Source organism: Grus americana, chromosome 8, assembly GCF_028858705.1.
Source record: "Grus americana isolate bGruAme1 chromosome 8, bGruAme1.mat, whole genome shotgun sequence".
Taxonomy (NCBI): domain Eukaryota; kingdom Metazoa; phylum Chordata; class Aves; order Gruiformes; family Gruidae; genus Grus; species Grus americana.
The window spans coordinates 5,171,783-5,198,359 of NC_072859.1; the positions used below are offsets into that span (position 1 = coordinate 5,171,783).

Sequence of the window (26,577 nt, forward strand, 5' to 3'; positions counted from 1 at the left end):
ACTTGTTCCTTGTTTTCCCTTTGGGAGACCTCTTGTAGTGAATTCTTTCTTTTTTTTCTTTATTTTTTTTTGACCCTCCCCCTGTATCTAGCAGAGTTTGATTTGGAGACCAGCCAGGAGAGAAAGGACTTGCAATTGCTTTGTCCTTTGGTGGGTTAGGTTACTGTGCCTTCGTGGTTTTCTGCTGGGAAAGCGATTAAGAAGAAAAAGTCCCATCTGTGACTCAAAATGGACTTCTGGTGATAAAAAATGTCCCTAGGTTATCTCTAAAGCTGGTGCAATCTCCTGCATTCTTCAGTTTCCAGTTTTTTTCCACCCTTTCCTTAATATATTTTTTTTTTGCTAGCTCTTCTATTTATTTCACAGGTGCTCGATTATTTGAAGGATACTCCTTCTCTGCTTGGGCATTTGTAGGTGGTACTTTAAACCCATTAAACCCTGTCTCCTGGAAGCAAGGGCAGAATCACAACGTTTTTTGGGGAGGTCTAGGTGAAACAAGCCAAGAAGCTGCCGATGGAAAGGCTGGTGGAGACAGGCTCACCGTCTTGTTTGTTTATGGGTGAGGAGTGGAGAAATGCTCCCATCTGTCGTTGAGTTTGGGGATCGGCAGAACCAGAGGCACTTGACCTGTATGGGGGGTCCTCGTTAGAGGCAGGCTGGGATCCCCTTAATTAGGAAAGGTGCCTGGTCATGCCGGCTTGCCATCAAAGCGAGGAGGTGCTGCACATCCACAGGTGACCAGAAGAAATGCCAACAAATAGCAGGAAGGGGGGGGGAAAGGCGGTGAGAACAGGAAAGGGATCCGAAAGCAAATAACAAGGTGAGCATGTCTGTACACACGTGCCTGAGCATGGCAAATAAAAGCTGATGTAGATGTCTTAGTACCTTGCTCAGACTAAGGCTCAAATGGCATTACAGGGACTTGGTGGGATAAATGGGACTCAGCATGACTTGCTGGGGAAGAGCAAGCTGGGAATGAAGGAAAGGAGTGCACCGAGAATGGGGCACGCTTGTCCTGAAGGTTAGCAAGGGGCTGGCAATGGGCTGCTTCAATGTGAGTGACTTAAAAGGAGTAAAACTGGTGGGACAGACCTCATGTGAATTATGAGGAGGTGAGTGAGTGTGAGGGCTCTTCAAACTCAGGCTGCCTCAGTGCAGTACAACATGGTGGTAACAGCATCTTAAACCACGCTGACATCCCTTGGGAGAGCGATGCAGCAGGAAGGAGCCATTCAGTTCTCTGGATGTGTTAGTGCAATATCTTCCAATGATGGTGAAAGCTACTGGAGAAGCTGCTATTTTGGGCTTGGCTTGGGCTAATAGAGCGGAACTGGTTGAAAAAAGTGGAAGGTGATTTCAGGAAATAAACTGCAAAATAGTGGAGCCCACAATGCCAAGACAAAGGGATTGAGAACAGCAGAGTAAGGATTAATGGGCTGCAGAAATCTCAGGGAACTGGTGGGCAGCATCTCTAGGGAAGATAATCCAAGAGAAAGAGTGCAGGGAAGCTGGTAGTTACCTAAAGCGACTGTGTTAGGGGCACCACAACAACCCATCCCGATGTAGAAGAACAAGAGGAAGGTGGCACAGAGACCTGATGGACCTCAGACCCAAAGAAGAGTTGCAGAAAAGGGGAACTGAGGCCAGAGACCCAGCGATGGGGAGAGCAGAGCAGTTGCTGTGCCAATATATGAACTTGGAGATGTGAAGGTACAGAATGAGCTCGTGGGCTGTCCAGTCAAAGACTGCACAAAATCTTTTGTAAACATGTAGGAAGGAGAAAGGAGAGCTGAGGAAAGCCCAAGCATGTTGCTTCAGCAGAGAAGGAAAGCTGAGGGATTCAGCATGGGCTTTGCTTCAGCCTGCCCTTGCACCCAGCTAATTAGGACAGGATGATTATTCTGGGCAGGAGCCCAACTCAGGGGGAGAAGACCTTCCAGGGTCTTTAGATCAGTCAGGTGTGCTTGTGTTGGCAGGGCCTGCTGAAATTCCCCCCCCAGGCATACTTCCAGAGCTAACCCAACCTTGGAAGTATTTGGGGTTTCTCCAAGCACTGTGGGAGCCCAGGGCAGGCTGAGAGCTGCAGCGGGGGCAACCCCAAGAGTTAGAGGCTTCAAAACAGGGAGCGATGCAAGAAGTAGTTACTACGCAAATCAATTTTGGAGGATAATGAGGTTAGAAAGTCAGAACTGACATGGGTTTGTCAAGAACAAGTCATGTGAAACCAGTCTAATTTTCTCCTCTGACAGGGTAACTGGCCGTGTGGGTAGGGGAGCGGTGGCAGGCGGGCTACTAGGGCTGGGCCTGTGCTGTATGGCAAGCAGCCGTGGGAGGGTGACCTGCTCTGCAGGAAGGGTTGGAGACCTCGGCCTTGAGCTTCAGGGGGAGGTGAAGAGCAGATGCATTGCACAGGAGTGAAAATGAGAACCCTGACGCATGATTCCATCAACAGCTTTCTGAATTGTCCCCCTATGGTAGTGCCTGTATCGCTGCAAGCTGATGTGCTCGCTTCTGTGTCTGTCCCAATGCTGCGAGGACCACCCCTGCCCTTGCTAATTGCCCCCATGGTCATCAGCTGGTTGACATCACCATCATCTCTGCTCACTGGGGGCACGTGGCTGCTTTCCCCTGCCCCATCCCTGTCTCTTGGGTTCAAGACCCTGAAGAGCAGCCCTGCCCTAAAGCAAACCTTGCAGGACTTGCCCAGGTCATTTGTCATGGTGCTTTTTATAGCCTTCTCTGCTGCAGCACAGCATCCCCCATTCCCCAGGATCGGCACCTCCACCTTGCATCTCCAGGGACTGCGGTTCTGCCATGCTCATTGCATGGCTGCATTTGTCTTAACGATTGACCCCTTCAGTTATTATTAGCCTCATGGTCACCTCCAGCACTGCCTGTCATGACGAATTAGAAATAGAGTCCTCTCCGCATCATAGTCCTGGTTAAACCAACCATCTCTTCTACCTGCCGCAGTCGTCACCTCATTATAACTCCATTACCTTTAACAACAACTCCATTACTATCCATTATCTTTCTTATCATCTCCTTTACAAGCTGTTATCTGCACCTCCTCCTTTACAGCCATCCCCTCCTCAATTACGATTCCATTATCTTTATTACCACCCCATTACAGTCATAATTATGCCCATTACGATTTTGAGATCTGCGTCTCCATCCAGACAACTTGGTGCTCCGTCAGCCCCGTCACCAGCAGCACGCCTTTCTCACTCGGCGCTCCTCATTGCCTTCATCTGCCTTCGTCGTCTAGCGCAGTTACCGCCACCTTCCCTTGCGTTTGTAATTATCCTCATACCAATGGTTGTATTTTAATTATTTTTCATTATGGTTTTATAGTCTTCTGCTGTTATTGCTTCCTTTATAGGCCATTCTCCTCTCCTTGAAGTCTCACGGTTGGGATGGGTACTGGGATGCACACTGAGACTCAGGTCAGTGATATTACACTGATTTGTACCAGCCCTGAGCAGGTACCTTCACCCCATCGCTGTCCTCCATTGCAATTCCAGCATTTAATCTCCATTGCAGCCCTAATTACTGACATTATCTTTCCATTATCCTTCCGCTCATCTCCATTGCAGCTTCCCTGATGGGCACGACCACCTCCTCCAGCCCATAGTGCCTTCCTGCCCGGGTGGAGGAGCATCCCTGACCCTCTCTGATTTTTCCATACCTAGAGCTGGACAATGGCTCTAGGGAAAGTTTATTCTCTTTAACGAAAATAATATCTGTGTGATATTAACAGAAGAAGTGGTTTTGTTGCAAAGGTACCGACTTCCATAAATTCTCATGGTGCAGCCATGAGCATCCCATCCCATCGGTGTTGCTCTCCCCTGGTTTCAGCTGCATTGCCAGACCTGCCTGCACTCCCCCCAACATCACCATCATCATCGAGAAACCACCCTGGTAGCTCAGGAGCAGTGTTTGGCATTTCTTTCATCAGCTTTAAGAGGGGGAAAAAAGTTTCTTGGCCAGCATGGGGCAGGTTGCACCAGCGCTGCACCCCTCGCTCCGTGGTTATTGGGCTCTGGCAGCATCACATCGCTCCTGATCTCATGGGTGGTTTCCGAAGGAGCCTGCCTCGCTCATCCAACGTGCTCAGGGCATCGTAGACCACAGCGTATCGGCTAATCACAACCCTTCCTCCGTGCACAAAACATCATGGACTAAAGATACAAACCGTGCATCTAAAACTGGTGCTGGGATGGGCTTTTCTATCTCTGGGCAGCAACAGACCTACACGGTGAGAAGAGGAAAGGGAGAGCCTCGATGCACCCATGCAGGAGCAGGGTGTCATTTAGGAGGAGCAGGGAACCATTTTATCCCCTGTACAGCACTGATGGAGCCAAGGACAAGCGCTCTGCCGGCGGGTCTGATGCCCACGCTCCTTGAGAGGACGTTGAGGGATTGGAGTGGTTACAGAGAGAGATGCAGAACTCCCCAAGGATGGGGAAACTGCCGGATTTAGAGAGCTTGGTCTGCTTAGTTTATCACGAAGATTGAGAGGTGACTTCATGACTTCCTATAAGAACTGTCAAGGCAGGGAAATACTAAAGAAGGTACTAAAGAGCTCTTCACGGCGGCGGGGAAAGGCAGAGCGGGAGCGATGGCTAGGAGCTAAGGCAGGCAAATTTGGATGACTGATGCAGCACGCGGGGTTTAAAGTGAGAGCGATGCCCGTTCCCAGAAGCTCCGGGAGGCTGCTGGAAAGGACGCGATGCAACGTCGGGTCTGCGGGCGATGCTTGGAGGCAGATGAGCCGGTAATGGCTTGCAGGTAATTAACATCTCTGGTGTAAGAGGGGATGTAGCTGGTGTTCGAACACCCCTGGGTTATTTCCCACAATCGATAAGCTTCGTAAATAATGTGTCCCGCAGGGGGGAAAAAAAATGCTACCTTGCGCTTATCAGATTTTGTGCTCTGTTTGGTTTAGCAATGCTCAGAGGGAATACAGCTCAGAGGGAAAAATAAAAGATATAAATAAGTAAAGGGGTGAGGGGAGCGACCCCGTGCTGCTGCAGCCCCCCCAAGATGCCACTGGGGAGCACCGGGAGGGAATCCTGATTAAAAGCTAACGAAGGGGCAGGGAGCTGTCATCCAGCCACGCCAGGTACCGGGCAGACACCAGCCTGGTGTGAGCTGAGCAGGGTGCAAACCACGGGGCAGCGCCCTCCCCGAGGGGCACGGGGACGGCTGGCACACTTGCTCGGCCACGCCGTTCCCCTGGGGATTTCAGGAGCACCCAGCGATGCCCTGTCCGCACCTCGGCGATCCTTTGGGGAAGGCTGAATGTAAGACAGGGCGGCAGGACATTTAAGCTCTTTTTGGGGTCAACGGGAAGGATTTGACTGGAGAATTGGGAAGCAGCACCGGGATGGAGCCTGGATCTCCTGGCTTGTGGTTTTAATGCGTAGCCACAGGTTGCCTCTTAAAAAGCATCACCTGGGATTGCCCCAGACAGCTGCCGAGCTGCCACGACCTGCTGCCCGTACCTTGGGGTTTTTCTAGTACAGAAAAGCAAGGAGCTGGCAGAAAGCAGGCAGCGTGGTGGCAAACACCTTCAGCATTAAAAGAACACCCACAGTAAGCCCTTCCCAGCAGGTTTCTGCTGCCCGAGCTGCTCGCTGAACATCTGGAGCCAGAACATCTGGGAGCTTTTATAAATTAAAAGGAAACACAGATTTTCCTGCTGTAAAACTCAGAATTACGATAGGCAGTAGAGCACGGATGTTTTTAGAAAGCCTTGAGGCGCTGGAGGTTTTTTTTCAGTGAGGTCAGTAAATAATTCCGGGGTTGAACTGGGGGAGCCCCGTTTCCCACAGAGACCCTTGCGAGGGTCTGATCCTGCTGCTCGGCAGCCCCTTTTCCCTCAGGGCAGGCGATTTCCACCACGCACGGATAACGGCAGACTGTAAATAATCCATCACCTCTGGGCTGGGGACCTATACTGGGAAGAGCGGCTTTTACCAACGCCCCCCCCCCCCCCCCCCATTGCAAACCAGTTGCAAACGGCAGCTGGGGACGCCGGTTCCCCAAAAGGGCTGCGCTGGGCTGGATGAGCCGCAGTTAGGAGCAAGCGTGCTGCAAACCGCCGGGCTGAGAAGGGAGCACCTTGGGGAGTCTTTAAATGCAGCTTAATTACATTAGCTGTACACCAGCCGAGGGGATAATTTACCGTCTCCAGACAGATGCTTTACTCCTTGCAACAAGATGAAAACAAAAGCAAGCGCAGCCCCGCGCAGGCGCCGCCCGCGCCAGGGGACTTTCTGGTCCCCGAGCATCTCCGACGGGTCAAGAACTGCTGCCGCTAGCGCTGGTGTTTCCTTGCAAAGCATCGGCCCCGGGAGCTTTGCTGGCAAGCAGGTTTCTACATGTGCCTGACCCAGGAATACCCACGTACGACCCTACCTGTAGGAGTAAATTAATATTTGCTCAGCTGCTATCCAGGGCTTGGGTTTGCTTCCCTGCTGCCCCGGGGAGGGTGTTTTTTGAGGCGGCGTGGGTGCTCACTGCTCCCCGCCGGCTGGAAAGCTTTGCTCTGGAGCTTGGCTGCTGGACCATGCAGCTGTTTTGGGGTTTATATTTCAAGCTTTGTGCGGCTGGCACCATCTCCTGATCTAATCATGCCCCCCAACCCATCACCAAGCCATCAGAGCAAAACTCAGCCCCCCAGGGACTAAACCTTGCTCACCCCGGGCAGAGGCTGCGCTGAGAGCAGCGTTGCGTTGCAGGGACCGGCGGGAGCAAGTACATCCCCATCAGGGTCTTTTCTCCATCACTATATCTCAAAAAAGATTTAAAAAATAATAATAAAAAATTCCTAGCTTTCCAGGCTGATGGAAACTTGCCTGTTAAAGTTTCCAGCCCCCCCTCCAGGGTTGCTCTGGGAGCTGGAGCCCAGATGGTCTGAACAGATTACTGCAGCCTCCGGGGCCATCCATCCCGGGCACTTTGGCAGGCCTGAATTCCCTCCAAACGACAAAAATAAATAAAATCTCTCAGCATTAAATGCCGGGAAGACCATGAAAAAAGCTGGGTACACAATGAAAACAAATATATGGTTAAATAACCTCTCTAACAGTATTTCTATAAAATGCCTCTCTAAATAATGCCAAGTGAAAGGCTTGCTCCATCCTGATTAACCTCAGTTGGGGAAGATTGTCTGTATCAAATCATTACTGTCAGCTGATTAAAAATGAATTAAACAAACAGAAAACAATTCCCAAAACATCCTCTTTCCTTTCCAATTCAAGGCCAAAATAAAAATAATAATAAACCCTGTAACGCCCAAGAGCAAACGCAGCCCTAAGTCGCCACAGCCTGAGGATGGAGCAGGTGATGGGGACCTGGGATGGGATGGGATGGGATGGGGGGGCTTGGCCACGGTCGCCCCATGGAGAGGCGGCAGGACCAGGTGTAAGGGACGTAAGGGATAAAGGGAATGCTGGTACAGATTAATTAAAATAACCCAAATGAGCTACCAAGTCCTTCACGTCTTAAACAGGCCCCTTTTTTGGAAGGACTGGAGTCAGCTAAAGAGACTTTTGACATCTCTCTCTTATTTTTGTTTTCTTTTTAGGAAGCCCAGCAGACCCTTGCGGTCAATATATCCGAAGGAAAGCAGAAAGTCACGAATCTCCAGTGTCGGCCAGATAAATCCATCCCGCCGGGAGCACGCTCGAGCGCTGAAAGCTAACGGGAGATGCTCTCTTTCACGCAGCAAAACCCCATCCCAACGCATTTCCGGAGAAAACACCTCCAGCAGCATCACCGGCGAGCGCCGAGGAGAGGGAAACGGTGGGCAAACCCTGCGTTTGGGACCCTGCCACAGGCACCCTCCTTCCCGTTGGAACAAGCTCCCGGATAAAGCCGCTGAGTAATGGAAACTCCTCAAATATTCCTTCTCGTGCTACTTATTGTTTAGTCGTTTCCATTTTTTCGATTATTTTCTCAATAACTGCATAGCAATCGTTGGGTCTCATCAGGACCCATCAGCCGAGGTGCTCCAAGGTCCTCCCCGGCTTGGGGTTGAGCAAGAGGCATCCTAAGCTGGAGCGATGAAGGAGAAAGGTCCCAAAATTTGGGAGTTCCTCCACTGAAGCTGTGCTGGTGACCCTGCTGTGACGTCCCTGCGGTCCCCAGCGTGAGCTGGTCGGAGGGTTTTGGGTCTTGGGGTAGGGCTGCCGGCAAAATCCACATTGGCAATGCTTCTTGGACGCAAACCTACCACGTTACGAAGGAGGGTCTAATTACTAACTCTAATTACAAAGAGGAGTAAATCACCGAGAATATTTTATTTTTTGGCCTTCGCCAAGTGTCTTTGATATAATAAAGAAGAATAATTGACAATCAAAGGGACCTGCCATCCTGACACTTTAACGACAGCCTATTTCGAGACACCAAAACTGAGACTCAGCAGTTCTAGAAGTTGTAAAAACTGTTGTAAAAACTACTCTCTGTCCAAGAAGTTGTAAAAACTCCTGGGTGCAAGCATCCCTGCCGGGTCCAGTCCCTGGGAAAAGATGACGGTGTCCCCCCCCATCCCCACCAGCATCCAGCCCCATGGGATGCGTGGGGACCCGACGGTTGCGGGGGAGAGCAAAGCATCACCAGGGCGGGCTTGTTCTCTACCCCAGGTGATTTTTAGAGCCAGGTTGTAAAAAGAGCATTTAATCCTCTTAAGGAGAGGCTTGTTCCTCCATGAGACGTAGAGCTGTCAAAAATGCCTGTACGTATGCGTAAGATTTTCTGCTTTTTGCTCTACCCCCCTCCAGCTTTCCAACACTGGGACACCCCTGCACCTTTCCCGTGGTGCTGGCACCCTAAACCCAGCAGGACACCCCGCTATGAGTGTTAATAGGAGCACCCTGCATGCTATGCATGTATGCGTATGTATTTTGGAGGAACCTTTTGGGGTGCGAGGGGACGCGATTAACAGCGCAGCCCTCTGCGGGGCTGTCGGGGGCTCGTTAAGGGGGGGGGAAGGTGGCATGGTGCTGGGTTACGGTGCCCGGCCGCTGGCAGGAATTAGCCCTGAGGTGCCACTCGCTTTGTTTTGAACAGCTCTTCCAACTCGGGCTGTAAAATTACTGTCTGAGCAGGTAGCTGGGAAAATAGGGAGCCGTGTAAAGTAACTCGGCGCTCGGTGGGGGGATGGAGACGAGCCGCGTTTGGGAGACGCTGGGATCCGACCGTATTTCTTTCCCCTCCGGAGATGCCAAGTGCCCCGGCACGGCGGGTACCACATCCCCATCCCTCCGCCCTGTGCCCCCAGCTCTCTCTAACGCCCAGCTCCCTGTTATTCCTCTCATCTCGCTGCTTGTTTATCCACCTGGCTTTTCTCTCCATTCCCCCACCCCTCGCATGTTTACTGAGCTCTCTGCCCTCGCAGTCCCTGCTTTATTTGCTGGCTCTTCTTCCCAGCCTCTACCTTGTGCTTCTGCTTAGAGCTTCACCTATTTATATTCTTAACCTTTGCCTCTCTTTCCTCTGTCTCTTTAATCCGTGCATCAATCTTGTTTATGGCCTCCATCGCGCTGCTCATCGCGGGTGCGTTGCCAGTGAGCTAACGCAGCCCCATCCGTGTGCCCCCTCTCCTACGCCAGCCGCAGCTCTAGCTCCTCCAGGCAGCAAAGTGCGATGGAAAAAGCCCTTTTGGCGCTGGAGCACGACGCGCGGAAGCTCAGCAACTCACCGCAGGGGATGCTTCCCCTCCTTGACACGTTTTTTTGCCCGGTTTTTGGGGTCAGGCTATGACTGGAGAGGTTTTTGCCCTGCAAATGGGCATCAAGAAACCTGCGGATGGTGAATACGTGCGGGGGGGGACTCAGCCTCCTGCATCCCTTCACCCTGGGATGCTCGGGACCCCGTCCACCCCACAGAGGGTGGTGGGTTTGGGGAGAAAACTCGCTGTTTCAGCGCTGCTGTGAGATTGGTACCCAGGGCAGCTTTCCCAATCTTCCCAGCAGCCGAAATTCACGCCAGGAGGACCGTCAGCTGAACATCCTCAACGCATCGCCCTGGTGCTACACCCCGCTGGCTGCTCCGGCACCACGGCTCCGCGCCTTCCCTCGACCTCCCTATTCCCACCTCATCACTGCATCCCATCAAGTAGCATCGCAGAGCCCAGCACGTCCCTGCACGTATTTTTTTATTGCCTCCTATCCCTCCCCGGAGAGTGGGAATTTTCCTCTTGCTGATTCACGCCTCCGTTGCGTCATTTTGCTTTTAAGCGCTGACGCTGACTGCGCTCACCCCAGGGAAAGGCTAAAAACCCCGAGCTGCTGCTTCGGGGACTGGCCCTCTGCCAGCCACGTGCTGCCAACTCAGCCAAAAACCTGCACCTGGGCTGAGCACAAACCTCTCCCACTGGTGGGGTCAAGTAAGGGAAAATTCAGGGGTTCATTTTCTCCCCGCTGCCCTATCCCCGTGCTCCCAACCGAGTCCCCGTGCTGGGAACGGCACACCTCAAATTTCAAAAAAAGGCCTTTTTTTTTTTTAGTATAAAAATCCCCTGGCTCTTCCCTCTGACCCGTTAAGGCGGCAATAAAAAGGTCAAGGGGTTGGTCATGGCCCCGCGGGCATCACCCGCGTCCCTGGTGGGATGGAGCTGTTTGCAGCCCTGGAAGGGTTTTGGGGAGGGGGAGCATCCAGGTCCCCCTGCAGGCACGTTTTGGGGGGGTTCAACAGCTGGATTGGCTGAACAGAGCATCTCGTGCCACGACAGGCACATTTGATGGGCTTTGCCATTTATTTTCTATCCTGGGAGGCTGTCTTTTTTTTTGTCTTTTTTTTTTTTCCCCCTCTTATTAAAAAGGCTCCAGAAGCATTCGATCCAAGCTCCCTCCTTCCCAAACCCCACCGATTTCAGCATCCCTGCCAGCTCCCCTTGCCTATCTGTAATCCTGCCTCCCTCTGGCAAGGTATAGTGGGGCCACACAAGACCTCGCTGCCTGGGAAGCAATTCCAAGGATTTCCAAGCAATTCCAAGGATTTCCAAGCAATTCCCACTTGGCAAAGGGATGCACAGACCCTTGCGATCGGCTCGGAAGTGCTGCTGCCCGCTCAGCTGGGGCAGGGTCCCTGCAGGCACCCGGGGAGGGGGGGGCTCTCTAAATGCCACATCAAGGAGGATGCCCATCAGTAGTTCCTCATGGGGTGGAATGAGTTTGGGAGGTCTCAGCCACACCAGTGTGCCCTGCCCCCCCCCCCCCCAGCAAAAGCTGCCTGTCCTCTGCCCGCACGCTCAGTCCAGGGTGGGAAAACCCCACAGCTCTGCATCCCCCTGCGGTCCCCGCAGCAATTCCAGGGAACATCTCCCCTTTCCTCCATCATCCTGCTGAGCCCAGAGGATAATTAGCGAGTAACGAGCCCCGCAGTCCTAAAATCAGAGTGGCTTTAGCGCCGGCTGCTCGGCCGCGGTGCAAATTACAGGGAGATGGGGATTTTGGCATTCAGCTGCAACGCCATGGGTTTGGGACGCTGCGGGGCACCAGCGCGGCCACCCTGGGGACCGACCGTGGCATGGGGGGGTGCGGGCAGCTGCCAGGCTGCCTCCGCCCTGGCAAACAAGAAGTTAAAGCTTTTCCTGATGTGACTGGGAGCCATTTACTGGGACCAGCTCCCACCAGAGGCTGGGAGCTGGAGAGCTGGCTCTGGACTTGTCCCAAATGCAGGTTTTTTTCACACCAAATACACTAGGGCATAAATGGAGGGAGGGGTTTGGGTTTTTTTGTGTTGGTTTTTTTTTTTTTTTTTCTTTTCCCCTCTTCCTTGCATTAAACCATTTGTTTCCAAGTGGTGGCGAGGAAAAAAGGAAAGGAGGAGAAGGGATGCAGTTCCCTGGAGATGATGGTCGGGGAAGGGCTGGTTGTACCCACAGATGCCGCGAGTTTGCACGTCCTCTGCCAGACTGAGCCCAGGGCTGGGGCAGCCCCAGCTCCGGGGGAGAGCAAAGAGCCAAGAGCTTTACCCTCTGCAAAGCCCCAGAGGTGATGCGGCAAGGCGAGAAGCTCCCTCGCTAGGGACCACCCAGCCCTGGCCACCTAACTGGGGTGTCCCACGCGCCGTCACCCACCGAGCCCTAGAGATCCCCGCAGCTCAGGAGCGGGGGGAGACTGCATTTGTGCCTCCAGTCTCATTTGGAGCAACTGCTTTTATCAAGGTCAAGCGGCGGGGAAAGTATTTCTGTAGCTATCATCTGCAGGATTTGGGAGGAACAACCCCCCCCCCAAAAAAAAAAGCGCTGATTTTTCACTCCAGTTGAATTTTTAGCCTGTTGAGAATGGCCAGTGCTCCCTCCTGAGTCTGCTCTGGTTTCGGTCTGGAGCATCCCAAAGCATCCCACCCTCGGATGCAGGAATTATCCCTGGCTGGCTGTCAGGCTCTGGGCGCAGCCACGTCAGCGGCTTAGCGGGAGCCGAGGAAGGATTAGAAACCGAAGGGGATAACAAGCGAGGATAAAGGCTTAGAGGGGATAAAAGCCCCTGGTGCATCAGGGCGTGAGGCAAATACTAATTGCCCCAGGGGAGGGAGGCAGTTTCCCTCCAGGAGGGTGATTTACGGCTGCGGGCAGGATGCTGCCAGCAAATCGGTGTGGCCGCAGCCAGCAGGCAGTGCCCGCCCGTTCCCTAGAAGCAAAGCTGAGATTTGCCCCAATTTGGGTAGCGAGGCGTGGATGGGCATGTGCAAAATACACTCGTGAGTGAAAAGGAGTTTGAGGACAGCATCTCCCACTTGGCATCGGTTAATGATTCAGTTTATACTCCAAAGGCGCAGAGCTGTTCTAATTCACTTGGTGTCCCGTTTAATGGGACTCTGAGCTTTGTCATTGACCAGGTAAGTGATGAATCCTGCTCGTTTCTGCACTGGGGTGTTCCCCAAATACACAAATATTTCGGGAGGAGGGGAGACCACGCTGGGCTGGATCTCAGCAGCATCCTCCATGCCGGCTCCCGGCAGGAGCAGGCAGCGGGAACGGGCAGCCCGGACACGGGCAGAGGGATGTGCCACCCGCCCCAGCTCCCTCTCCCTCTGGGAACCAATTTGGGGGCCCTCCCACCTCCTCCCAGCTGATGGAGGATTGTCCCACCAGGTGAGTGGGATGGACCATGAACCCCAGCGTGATGTCTGCACTGGATGTGGTGGAATCCAAACTCCCGGGATGGGGTGGCAATAAAAGCTCCCGGTGCCAACCCGCTGTGCTCGGTGGGCTCACGTCCGGCAGTGGCTTATTGACAAGGCGACAGCGGCCAGGCTGCCACAGGTCACGCGCCAAGGGAAGGGACAGATGTCCGTGCCGGCACCATCTGGGCATGGTTTAGGGGGTCCCTCTGTCTGCGGGTTGGACCCTTCTCCATGCTGGTGGCACTTGGGGAACCACATGGGGCTGGATGGCTTCAAATCAGTGCTGGGGGAGGTGAGAATGAGTGGTGGGGTAGGAGGGCATCGCTCTGCAGCATGCTCCAACAGCACGCGGCAGTGGCATCACCACCCTGCCTCAAATTCTGCTGAATTTGGGAGGAAAGCCTTTCACCGGTGCACACTCAAGGATCATCACCCACGGGCTGCTGGTCTCCTAAACTCCCCCCGTGCCCAGCCAGGCTGCACAGGACCTGGGTATGAGCGAGCCTGCCAGCGGCACGCCGTACGTGCGGGACGCGGTGATGGCGCACGCGTCCCCTCCTCCAGCTGTATTTAAAAAAAAAAATAAAAATCGTGAGAACGCCGCCGCCTTCTCTGCAGCACCACCAGCCCAGGCGCTGCTCTGCTTTGCCCAGCCTGGGGCAGAGGAGCAGAGGTTTGCTCCCAGCTGAAGGGAGGCACACGCCTTCCCCAGCGCCCAAGTGACGCTCAGCGGGATGCTCAGCCTGCTGCTCCCGCAGGACCCATGTGCGCAGTGAGCCGGTGACGTTAGAAATCCGTTTTTTTTTTCCCACCTGGATCTTGCTCTGCCATCGGCTTCAAAGGATCCCGTCCGAGGATTTCTCCTGCAGTTGCTCTGGGACGCGAAGGGGATGCGCAAGGGCAGGACCGAGAGGCAGCCGGACGCCTACCCGCGGGCTGAGTGACCGCTCCTGGGCAAGGTCAAACTCGCGCTAAAATTAAGGAAGGCTGGGCTTTCGCCTGGGATTTAATGGGTATTTTTAAGACCAGATGTAAACCCCGAGCCCTTGCTATTTACAGTCATTAAATGTCCCCTGGTTCATTCTGCAAAGGGTAGGCACATTAACCTGCTGGCCCGACCGCCCTCCGCTAACCACAGCCTCATCACACAAATTCCCCTGACATTTGAAACTGCTCTTTTTGCCAAACCCGCTGCCTACTCTCACTTCCCAACCCAACGTTTGGAGCCTGGGCATTTGCTTCTTGTCTTTCCTGAGGATCTTACAGCGTAAACGATGCTACGGAGGAAGAAGAAAAGACCCGTTATCGAAGCATCAGGCATAAGCCCGTCTCCATCACAAAGAGATTAATTTTTGCTCCGATTAATATCCTAAAAACGCAGGGAGAAGCCCTCCCTCGTCCAGCGAGGGGCAGGCGGGCAGAGCATCACCCCTGCCAGGGCTCACCGCTGCCTGTGCTGCCTTCACCACCTCTCCTGCCAGCTCCCATTTCCATGGAAACCTGCCCTCCTCCGTCCTTCCCCTGCCTGCACTCCCGCTAATTCAAGGAAACCGGTTGCTTTCTGCTCCCCGAGGAGTTGCCCGAGCCGGCTGGAGACATCCCACCGCGGCAGGCAGCGATGCCCCCCTGCCCACCGCTGACGGGGGGCTGTGCTGCTCTCTGGCAGCTCGGGCAGGGCAGGATCCCTCCGTATCTCTGCCCCTCTCATCTCCGCTCCTCCCTCCCGGTCCCTTCTGCGGCTGTGGCTCCTCTCCCAGCCCTCCTTATCTCTCGTCCCCCCCGTCTCTCTCGGCAGTTTTGTTTACATCAGTAAAACACTTGTCCAGGTCAAACACGGTTTCCTGATAAACGCATTTCCATTGATTGCTGGAAAGAAAAATCCCCCAGAGCAGCAGATTCTTTGCTCCGGGGATTGATAACACCTCCAAATCCCTCCTGTCCCCCAGCCCTCCATCCTGGTGAGGAGGATGCGGTTTGGGGACCCTCTTAGAGTGGAGGCAGGAGGGACCCCCCCTCCTGCAGGTATGGGATGCGAGGGATGACACCCGAAGCAGATATATGATGTAAGACACCTATAAATCCACCTGGGAGACCGAGGGCAGGGCCAGAAGCACTGACCTCTTCCATGCTGCACCCATGGGTGACCAACCGCCTCCAGCTGCTTCCCCAGGCAAGCGCCCCAGCGCATCAGCACCTGCACCCGTGTCCACGCATGCATCCCGCTCCCCTTCCCTGAGCCTGCCCAAGCGTTCCTGTATCATGCTGGAACTCAGGGATGCTGGGGTGCTGCCAGAGCTCCTCCGGCGAGCCCCACGGATGGGGCCAGCAGGTGAGGTGCTGCCATGCAGCCCCGTGCAAGGGCTGGAGTCCCACAGACCGCTAATGCACTTACGGTGGGGAAGCTCATGTGTCACTACAGCGAGTGATTTAGCCGTAAAGCTGCAATCGATAAAGAGAAATTTAAAGGGATTAAGTTTTTTGCCTCTACTGCCAACAAGATGCTCCCCATCTGGGTATCTCCCTCCCGGACCGCGTCGGCTACTGTGGGACCTCGTAGGTGAGGTCCAAGGGTGCCCATGTGTGTGGCCATGGGTACCCACCGAGACCACCCCCGGGTACCCGCAGGGTTCACTTGAGAGGCTTTTTTTAGACTAAAAAAAATGCCAAGCGACATGTAACCTGCTGTGCAAAACGGTGCTTCGCCCACCCGGCCGGTGAGCAAAACACACACGGGACGATGCTGGGCAAGCATCGCAGCTCAGTGAGCCTCACCATTTGGTGTGGGGAGAAAACGAATTCAATGACAATCATAAATAATTCCAGATAAATAATTAATAAATACATAAAAATGATAAGTAATAATTTGGGCTAGGAAGAAATCAGCCCGAGCGCTCCGTACGGCCCCTATAAACTACGGGAGTCCTGCCCCGAGGGAGCCAGCAAAGCGCTGCGTGGCGGAGCATAAGGAGCTGTAATGAATTCAGAGTTTCCACCAGGCTTTAATAAAGTCCGTCTGCAGAGGCTATTAAGGGAGCTAAGATGAGAGGTGAAAGTTTGGTATGGATCAGAAATGGCCTAGAAGCTCGAGAAAAAGCTAACGGAGCTGAGCAGTGGGGAAGGCACCCGATGGGGTGGGCAGCCTGGGCCGTCTATGGGGCGGGTGCTCCAGCGCGGGGCAGAGAGAGGGGGCTGGACCCCGTCGGGGGCTGCAGGAGGATCCGCCGTGCCCGTGCCCAGGAGCTGGGTTGGTTTTAAAGGAGAAGCTGAACCTCATTCATCCTCAGTGTGGGCGTTCATTCAAAACGAAAGCTGCCTTCGGTGCTGAGGATGCTGACGCCACGTCCCTCCCGACAGCGCCCAGCCTGTGCCTCGGCACCACGGCCCTTCAACTCCCCCGCAAAAGGCTGGGGTTACCCCGGCTCAGCCTTACCGATGCCACCAGGCTCCCCGCTGCCAGTCAGAGCCCGTGCACCACAGCTCCATCGTGGATTTTCACCCAGCTCCAGCCTGATTTTCGACCCGCATTGGCTCGGGGGGTGCTGTGGAGGTGCCGTGGGGCCATCCCTGCCCTCCTTGGGGCACCAGCGTCAGGTTTACCCCTTGCTGAGAGGGCGAGAACGACCTTTCCCAAAGGCAAACCAAGCCCCTGGGGTAGCCAGGAATTGGAAGGGGGGGGTGTTACACCCCACCAGGCCCCCCCCCCCCCAATCCCACCCAGCTTCATGCCTCTGAGCCCCTGGCATGAGGGCTGCAACCCCCCGGCGCCTCCAAACCCCTGCCCTGCTGGGATGGATTTGTTTTAATTGGATTGTGACAAACATTTAATACCTAATAGAGCTCACACCGGCACAGTTAATTAAGAAGGTGACTAATCCAATTCACTCGTGGGAGCGCAGGAAGAGAGGAGCGGGAGGGAAGCAGCCTGCGTGCATGTGGGGGGCAACGGCGGGGAGGGAGCAGGGGAACGGGGAAAAATCAGCTCAGCTGCTAGCACCCTTCATTTCATTTCGTGTGCGTGCATAAATGATGAAGAAGGATTTTTTTTCCTCCGTTTTCTCTTCCCCTTGCAAGCACCGGAGCGGCTGGGTAAACGCTGAGCTGTCTCAGGCACTGTACGAGCATCACTGGGGTACCAGCCCGGGGGAGGGTGGAAATTCGTGGCAGGTCGGCTGAAGGCTGCTTGGGGTTCAGCCGTAAAGATGCCCTTAGCCCAAATCTTGCTCTTTATTTTAAAACACCCCCCCACCCAGCTGGTTTTCCAGCTCTGGATGAGATGCCCAGAGCCAGACACCCCAGAGCATCCCCCCCTCCGCACAGGACCCCCCTTGCAGGGCCGGTCCCAGGCACGTCGGCCGGCAGAGCCAGCTGTGACAACATCTGTATGCCACTCACTCCCCGTCCCCCCGGAGTTGATAAATAAAACAAGTGGAGTTATTTTGGCCCCGGGGACAGGGCTGTCTCCCGGAGCACAGAGCTGCTCTTTCTCCGTCTCTCCGTAGCGCCCGAGTTCATTGTTATTCCCCCGTGGAGAACAGGACGTGGATTGAGCCCAGTTCCCCATCTGCAGCGGGCAGCTGGAGAGAGACTCTCTTCATATTAGCGCCGAACAGCATCAATAGCGCTTTTAAACGAAGCCCCAGGGGGAAACAAAAGGTCGAAGCGGGGAAGAGCGTGCGGTCGAAGCCGGAGAGGGATGGGGGGGACGGACGCGGAGCCAGGGGAAGGGATGGGGGGAGCAGGATGAGCTGGAGAGGAAGATGAGGGAGGGAAACAGAAATGCAGTAGCGCTGTATAAACAGCGTTTCCTACCAAAACCAGGGCAGCTGGAGGACCTCGGGGTGCGGGCGGCAGCGGCACAAGTGCCAGGTACCAGGGGTGCTGGTGGCATCGCCCGCCTCCAGCTCGGCTGTTGCCCACTGCCAGCCGCCCAGAGGAAAGCACCCCGCACGTTAATCAGCATCCCGCTGCAATTAGGCTTCATTAGGCAAGACGATGCTTTAGTAAAATGACAAGTGGCTAGGTTAAAATTGGGGAGGAGAGGAAAACAAAAAAAAAGAAAATCCAAAAAAACCAAGCCAAAGGAAACCCAACCAACCTCTGCCCGGGGGTGCTGCCAGCCTGGGGCCGGTGGCACCCGTGGGCAGCACCAAGAGCACCCGCTGGGACCCCGTCGGTCACCCCAGGGTGTACGGGATGGTGGGTGCACATCGGCCAGGCGCGGGGAGGAGGAGACGACCCGGCATCGAGTAATTAGCGAGGAATTACACGGAGGGTTCGTCCCTCCTGCTGCAGGGAGCGAAGAGTCCCCCAGGGCGCTCCCGCATCGTCCCCCTTGCAGGAAATAATTACTTAAGTTAAAATTATTTACTAAATGAGGCAATTCTCAGTGTGCTATCTCGGAGCCGTTTGCCCGGTTTACTTTGTTACCAGTGCTACATAATAAATTAACTGTGTAATTAAAGATAAGTTTACTGCTGGTGCTTTGCAGAGGGATTTTCTTTTAAGTTTCTGTGCAAGTACGAGCATCCCTCCTAAAAAAACCCACACGTGCGTGTGAGCATCGCACGAGGAGGTGCTGAACCCTGCTCTGCGGCTGCGGGCAGAGACAGGCAGGGCCAGGCAGGGCCAGGCAGGGCACCGGTTCCCCCCAACAAAGGCGCTCCCCAAGGGACAACGACCAGATCGAACCAAATCAATCAGCATTTTAATTACTGGCTGCCGGGATGCTGAGCCGCCTGCGGGTGCCAACTCGGCCGCCAGCAGCCGAAAGCGCCTCCGGGGAGGGTCCCCGCTCCTGTCCCCCACGTTATTGGGCAGGAACGTGGATGTGCTCCATCAGTGGGACCTATTCCTGGCCACGGTGCTGGGCAGGGTGCGGCTGCAAAAACCCATGGGGATTAGAGGGCTCGTCCACCAAAAAAATATGGAAAATAAAAAAAAAAAAAAAAAGCACTTTAGGAAATTCCATGTTTTCAGTGATTCCTGCTGACTAACGCAATTTCAACCAAAACGCAAGAAGCCGGCAGGGAAACGGCTCAGGAGCTTCGCTGGAAACATTTCCCTGTTGGAGATGATGCTCTAGGACCGCGACGGTGGGACTTGACCACCAAGGGTGGGGACCCCCAGGGGCCGCGAGACCCAGGGCACGCTCTGCTCCTCCTGCTCGCTCACCCGTCCTGCACCCACCGTCCCACTCCAGCGCAGCGCGGGCAGGGCTCGGCGCGGGCAGGGCTCGGCGCAGGCAGGGCTCAGGGGTCACCTCCTCCGCTAGCGATGAGCTCGGGAAGCCAAAGCCCAACCTTTCCCCGTTGCCGGCCGTTGGTGGGGGCAGCCATCCCCAAGCGCCTGCCTCCCCCGCGGCGAGCAGCCCGGCACGGTCCGAACGCATCGCTATCGACTCGGAAATCAATTTTCAAACCCCAGGCAGCTGGGCCAAGGAAGAGTAATTACGCCGGCCAAGCCGTGTGCCCCAGCTAACGCAAACGGAGCAGCTTTCCCTCGGGACACGGCCTCTGTGCCAGCACGCCCTTTCACATCCCGGGATGGGGAAAGCGATGCCGGGCTGGTTTCCTTCCTCCGGGGAGGATATTTACACTTTGGAGGGGGAGCCAGCACCCACTGGAGCACCTCCGCTCCCCAGGCACCTCTCCAGCCCCATCCGCAGCCCCCCCAGCTCCGCACTATCCCAACTGAGTGAGAGGAAGAGGAGGGAGCCGCCCCGGGGATGAAGGACAGAAAGCTGAAATAACTTCTCCCCGCTCTGTGACACCTCTCGTGAGCGGAGAGGAGATTTTTGAGGTGTCCCCCAAAAGGAGAAGGAGCTTCAGCCGGGCCAAGGGAAGCACCGTGGGTCATCAGCACCCCAGACCCACCAATGAAACACCCCATAATAATTCCCATAACAGCAGGAGACTTCAAACCTCGTCCTCCCACGGTGGCTCACTGGGGGGGGGGGGGGGGGGGGGGGGGGGGGGGGGGGCGGTGCTGGGGCTCTGCCCTCTCTGGGAAAAGAGAGGGGAGCAGAAACGCTGGCCAAAAAGCCCTTACTCAGCAAAAGAGCCGAGAGGCAGGCAGGGAGGTGGGGGTCGCTGGGATGGGCCCAGCTCGTCCTGGGCCACGCTGCCCCCAAAACCCAGAGCTTTTAGAAGAAAAACGTCCAGGTGAAGACCTCCTGGAGACAGGGACCTCAGCGTGCTCAGACCACCTCTGCTGCCCTTTGCGCTGGGGGTTTTGGGGGGACCTGGACCCCTTCCTACCCCCAGCCACCCCAGGGAGCCGGGGGGGGGGGGGGCACAATTTCATGTCCCTGGGATTTCCACCCCTCTGGCAAAGCTGGCAGCAACCGGCCACGGGGTATCAAAGCCCGTACCCATGAGGGTCCCCAGCGTGGGGAGGAGGAGAGGGGACGTGTGACACCCCACAGCCGTGGCACCTCCACGCGCCCCGTGTTTTCCCAGCCTCTGCTAACGTGCCGGCAGGACGAGCTGACCGCGCTGGCTCATTTAAAAGCATTGTGTTTCACTGAAGGCAGGCGCTGCAAGCTGGGAGACGTAAGCAAGGCAGCTGCCAGCTTTGCTGCCTGCACCTCGCCGATGCCTGCACTGGCTTTTCGGCTCCCCGTTTCGCCCTGTGGATGCTTTGCCAGGGAGAAATGTGCTGGTTTATGGGAAGAGAAGGCTTTGACATTGCAAAGCATCAAGGAAAATGGGGGGCGGGGGGGGGGGGGGGAAGAAAGAGCCAAACAATTACCTGGGCCTCATCAAGGAGCTGCTGGGAGAGATTGCGCCGGGTAATTATAAAGGGAAAATAAAATCAAGCTCCGAGATGAGGATGACAAGCTGGAGGGGTCTGGGAGGTGCAGGAGGAGAGGGGCTCACAGCGCCCTGCGGCAGCCCCTGGGTGGGAGGTTTGGTGCCGAGGTTTTGGCGAGGAAGGATTTTTTTTTTTTTTCCTTGGAATATTAATTTGGTCGGCAAACTCCCCGAGCAGGTCCGGAGGCCAAGAGGCGGGCGGGAACGTGATGTCTTGACAGGCAGCGCCGAGCCAGCTGCCGGCTCCTGCTGCCTGTCCCTGGGCTGGAGCCGTCCCACTGCTCCCAAACTTTGGGGCTGTTTCAGGGAATATCAGCATCAGTTAATTTGTGCAGGGCTGCTGCTGCCCCAGTGGGAAGGGGCTCGTCACCCCCCCCCGCCTTCGGCCAGAGAAGAGCGGGGAGCGCGGGGGGGGGGGGGGAGGCCCTGCCAGTGCCCACGCAACCCAAGTGAAGCAGCTTCCCTCGAGGGCTGCGGGAGCGGAGGCAGCCGACGGGGACAATCTTTAGCTAAAGGTCAGCTGAAATGGTGCTGGGCACCCCGGGATTCGTTTCGGGCGCATCGGTAAGGAACGCTGAACCTGCCCTGCAAGATGCGAGAGAGCGCTGGGGAAAAAAAAAAAAACCCAACCCTTCTGCAAGGGATGGACTAACGGCACTGCCAAACCTGCCCTATATTTTATATTTTATTTTTTTAATTTCTTATCCCTACCCTTTCTTATTTCCTTATTTCTTGCACAGCACGGGTGACACCGGGCTGAGAGCAGCGATGTGGGTTAGGGGAGACCAGGGGCTAATCACGCCTCGAGCAGGTCCCGTAGAGCCCTTCAGCTTCGAGCACTTAATGCCATCAAATTTAGCAGCCGCCTCCCAGTAACTCCAGCCGGCAAACTGGGCATGGCTAGAGACCAGTTCCCGGGGAGCTGGGAGGATCCAAGAGCTCCCCGGCTTTGCCCTAGCCGGGATTTTAACCCTGGCCTGTCCGCAGGATGCTGCTCCCCTGGCTGGGACCATCCTGCAGGGAGAAGCGGCGTGTAACCACATTGACATTTCGTTTCTCATTACAGGCGCAGTTAAAAGGAAAGAGGATTACAGGCGACGGCCGTGTCGTGTCCCTGTCCCTCGGCAGCCACGCTGCCTGTATCTCTTCCGCCCGGGCAGTTCCAGCGATGGATCGACTTCTCCCCCCCCCTACTCCTAATTTATGGCTCCTTTATGTTTGTTTATATAATATGGTTAAACATCTACTTTACACCCTGCTCGCTTGTACTCGCTAATTAGCATTTTTCTCGGCGTTTATTGCATTCGCTACGCATTCCGGCAAGATGAACGGGAGCAGGGAGAGGGCTGGGCAGCCCCACAGACACCCCCAGCCGCCAGCCCAGCCCAGCAGGTTTGGGTGCCCGTCCCCCCCTCCCCAAGAGCTGCAGATGAAGCTGTTGGCAGCCGGAGCTGCGGCTGTGTCAGGGAAGGGTTTCCTTGGGATTTATTTCTGCCTCCTAATGCAGTCCTTGAGCCATTTTAGGGGGACTGGGGAGCCTGGAGCATCACCGTCAGGGGAACAGCAAGGTACCCGTGTCCCCACCCATGACAGACCATCCCCACAGCCGTCTGTGTCCCCACCCCGGTGATGCTCACAGCCACTCGCTGAGCCCCTCTGAGTGGGTTTGGGGTGCAGGGCAGGGAGGTCTTAGGGCGGGGGGGGCCTTGAGCTTGAGCCCCCCCCATACCCCACAAACAGCCCCCCGGACACAGCGGATCACAGCCTGTCCCTGCACACAGAGCCACCTCCACTCGCCAGGAGCTGAGCCCAGAAGAAACCCCAAGCTCAGCCCAAACCAGACCTTCTCCTCAGCCTTGGTTTGCCAGGATTTACAGCCAAATCCCCACCCCTCCCCGAGCACCAGCATGATGAGTCCTGGCAAACGGCACTGTATCTTCCAGTCCTGGCAGTATCGATCTACATATGGATCCATACCACCCTGGGGCCCGAATCTGCCCCGTGGCCCCAGTAAAAGCCCCAGCCCCTGAGGAGTCACCACCTCTTGCTGCCCAGGTACCCTGGGGGGGGAGCTGCCCTCCTGGCAGGCTGATGCTCCGCTCCTCTCTCCCACTAAGCCTGCCTGTCCGGAATCCCGTCACGGCGCTTCGCACCCCAGCGCTGTGAGCACAGACCTAAGAGTCAAAGAAACAGCCAGGCTCATGCTCCACCAAAAGTGCAGGCAAACCCTCCTCTGACCCCTCGGCCTGCCCGCCCAGCCTCCTCCTCCTGCCCGCTCCCCGCGCTGCGCGCTGTTTCCCTGCCTGCAGACACAGGTCCCAGGGGGTGCGATGGGGGGGGGGCACCCACAGGGGTGCAGCCAGCAGGAAGTGCCCCCCCCCCCCGGATCCAGCCCTTCCTTGAGACCCCAACGCCAGCGCAGGAGGGGTGCCCGGTCTCAGCCGACACAGAGAGAGGAGAGCTTACAGCGGCGAGGCGCTCCCCATTTCCAGCCGGGAGGGCAGGATACAGGGACGCTTCTTCCCCCCGCCCAGGCTCCGCAGTGCCTTGGTGAACCCCCTGCCTCTCCGGGAAGCATCTTCCCATGGGGCTCAGCCTCCTCCTGCTCTCCGGATAGCTGGATTCTGCCAAAAGCTGTAACAGGTAACTGCTAACGAAGCACATCTAATTAATGTGCTCCTCGGAAACACCCTTGCCACCCCTTCCTCCCGATGCTTGGCCACCCCTCTGCTCAGCGGCGACCTCGCCAAACAAGCGCTCGGCTCCCTGACTTTACAAGATGCAGCTCGGCGAAGGCTCAGGGAGCATCTCTCAGCCCAAAGCTCTCAGATGGCCCCTTCCAGGGCAGCCCGAGGGGTTGGGTCTCCCAGAGCAAGGCGTCGTCACCGCCCCCAAGGTGTTCCCAAGCAGGCAGGAGGAGAGGCAGAAATCACAATCAAACTTTGGTGAATTGAAGCAGAAAGCTGGGGTTAAGGCTCAGCAGAGGGCCTGGGTGGTCTTCGTGCCCGCCAGCAGCATCTACGGGCAGACGGCAGCCGTGTGCAGGAGGGAAAGGCTGCGCAGGGTTCTTTCCACCCTGCCTGGAGTTAGGGATGCTGCTTCCCCAGCAGCGCGGTGGTGCCAGGGCGTTCGCTGCGGGGAACCGGGCTGCGCTCAGCCCTTGGCAGAGGGGAGCCGTGGGCAGGAGGAGGGAGGGAACGGGGTGAGGAGGAGATAGGAAGCATGGGTTTGATGGGGAGAGGGGGTGAACGAGGCTCCCCCAGCACTGCCTGCGAGTATGCAGCAAGAAACCTCCTTCCCTCCCTGAACTGTCTCCTCTCTCCGTGTGACGCAGGTGCCAAAAGCCAAATTTCTTTAACCTCATTCCAGCAACAAAAGGAACTTGCAGAAAGTACAGGCAGCCTTTGCCCCCCCCCCCCCGCCCCCAACACCCCCCCTACCCCCCCACCCTCTCTTTCCCCTGCACAGTCCCCCGTGGCCGGGCCGGAGAGACGCCGCACCGCGGCGGGGGAACCGCGGGTCCCTTCCCACCGCCACCTCCCTCCGCGCCCAACTCCGCGCCTGGCTGCCCGGCCGCGGGGGTGGCGGGACACACACACACACACACACACGCACACGCACACGCACACGGAGCACCGACGGCCGGGGCGCGGCCGCCCGCGGAGCTGGGATGCGCGGAGAAGCGGAGCGCGGCCACCCGCGGAGCCTGGAGCACGGAAAAGCGGAGCTCGGAGCCAGGAGCGCGGCCGCCCGCGGAGCGTAGGGAGCGCGGAGCCGCGGAACCGCGGAACTCGCAGCGAGGAGCCGGAGCGCGGAGCTCGGAACGCGGAGCGCGGAGCCCGGGCGCGGCCGCCCGCGGAGCGCGGAGCCCGGAACGCGGAGCCCGGAGCGCGGAGCGCGGAGCCCGGAACGCGGAGCCCGGAGCGCGGCCGCCCGCGGAGCGCGGAGCGCGGAGCTGTCCGCGGTGCTGAGGACACTCACCGGGCCGGGCCGGGCCGGCGCCTCCTGCCGCCGCCGGGAGCAAAGTGGGGCGGCCCCGCTCCGGCGGCGTCCCCGGGCTCGGCCTGGCGCCCTGCCTGGCGCCGGCAGCCCCGCTGGCTGCTGCGGCGGAGAGGAGCGACCCCGGGACTGCCTCGCTGCCGCTCCCTCCCCTGCTTAAATTTCAGCAGCTTGGCTTTTTTTTTTCTCTGTTTTTTTTTTTTTTTTTTTTTTTTTTTTCCCCCGTGCTCTCCCCTCTTCTCCCTGCGCTCCCCGCTCCGGGCTCTCCCAGCACGCAGCCACCTAGTGGGCAGAGGCGGGAGGAAAATCCCACCCGCAAACCCACGCAGCACCGCCGCATCGCCTCCCACCGCCGCCCCGGCCGCCCCCGGGCTGCCCCGCGGGACCCCCAAACCCCCCCTCCCGGGCGTCCGCTCCGAAGGAGTCAAGGGACTGGGGAAGAAGAGAGGGGGAAGGAGTGGTGCAACAATATGGGATTAAAAAAAAATAGTAATCAAGTGAGGGCCAACTGAGTTTGGCCTCATGCTTGCTGGGCTGTGAACGCAAGCCAGCGTGGCCACACACACGGTCAGAGGGCTGGTCACCTCTGCTGTGAGGACAGGGTGAGGGAGTGGGGGCTGCTCGGCCTGGAGGAGAGAAGGCTCTGGGGAGACCTTAGAGCACCTTCTAGTACCTAAAGGAGGCTTATAAAAAAGATGGGGACAGACTTTCTAGCAAGGCCTGTAGTGATAGGACAAGGGGTAATGGTTTTAAACTAAAGGAGGGGAGATTTAGACTAGATATAAGGAAGAAATTATTTGCGCTGAGGGTGGTGAGGCACTGGCACAGGTTGCCGGAAGAGGTGGTAGATGCCCCATCCCTGGAAACATTCAAGGTCATGGTGGACGGGGCTCTGAGCAACCTGGTCTAGTTGAAGATGTCCCTGCTCAGTGCAGGGGGTTGGACTGGATGACCTTTAAAGGTCCCTTCCAACCCACACTATTCTGTGATTCTATAACCCAACTCAACAAAGGCCTTCCACCAGCTGTCAGACCCTGGGGAAGTGGAAGGGTAAGCGGTCAAGCTGGCAGTAGGTATTTTTACACCCATCCTTACTTAACTTGGTGAAAAAGACCCGAGTTCAGCACTCCCTGCTTCTCCTGTACAGCCAGGGACCGGCCCCACCACGAACGTGAGAAACGAGCCTCCGTCCCCCGGGGCCGCTGCCCCAAATACAGCCAGGACAAGTTCTCAGCTGAATTCTCTCCTTGCAGGTTGAGAGCCATTGAAGCCATTTGTAAATTCCTGACAAATTCACCCAGTTACCATCGCTCAGCCAAAATAATGCAGGAAAGATGCCGAAGAGGCTGTAATGTAATATTTTAATGTATTCGGAGCGCTCTAATTCCTTTTAACATCAGAGCCTACCTGCATATTCAAAGTAATAAGCCTCCGAAAGCTTTTTGCTCAATAATGAGTAGCATTTTTGATGGTAGGAGGTTGTGAGTTTTTTTCCCAGCTAAGCTGGTGAACTGAAGTTGAAAAGAGCAAATCAATCTAATTCTGCATACAACTTTAGACACAGTTTCCACAGGTGGCTCAAACATTTTCCTGGCAAGCCGCTCTGTCAGCCGAGAGACTCCCGTCC

General features: G+C 56.3%; 1 protein-coding gene and 1 long non-coding RNA gene across 4 annotated transcripts in view; one reads left to right on the top strand and one right to left on the bottom strand.

Moving 5' to 3' along the window:
- Window positions 1–26,577, bottom strand: part of TNR (tenascin R) — a 90,630-nt gene that overhangs the window by 54,214 nt on the left and 9,839 nt on the right. The window contains exon 1 of one of the 3 annotated variants that reach the window (XM_054834111.1): window positions 24,938–25,186. The exons of the other annotated variants lie outside the window; for them this stretch is intronic. The gene's annotated coding sequence lies outside the window, so the exon portion shown is untranslated. Of the gene's footprint in view, window positions 1–24,937; window positions 25,187–26,577 lie in introns of those variants that run through there. 3 annotated transcript variants of the gene reach the window in all.
- LOC129209540 (uncharacterized) lies at window positions 3,001–8,536 on the top strand. Its single transcript, XR_008578106.1, has 3 exons — window positions 3,001–3,446; window positions 3,597–4,791; window positions 7,595–8,536. It is a non-coding gene; the product is annotated as an uncharacterized LOC129209540 (long non-coding RNA).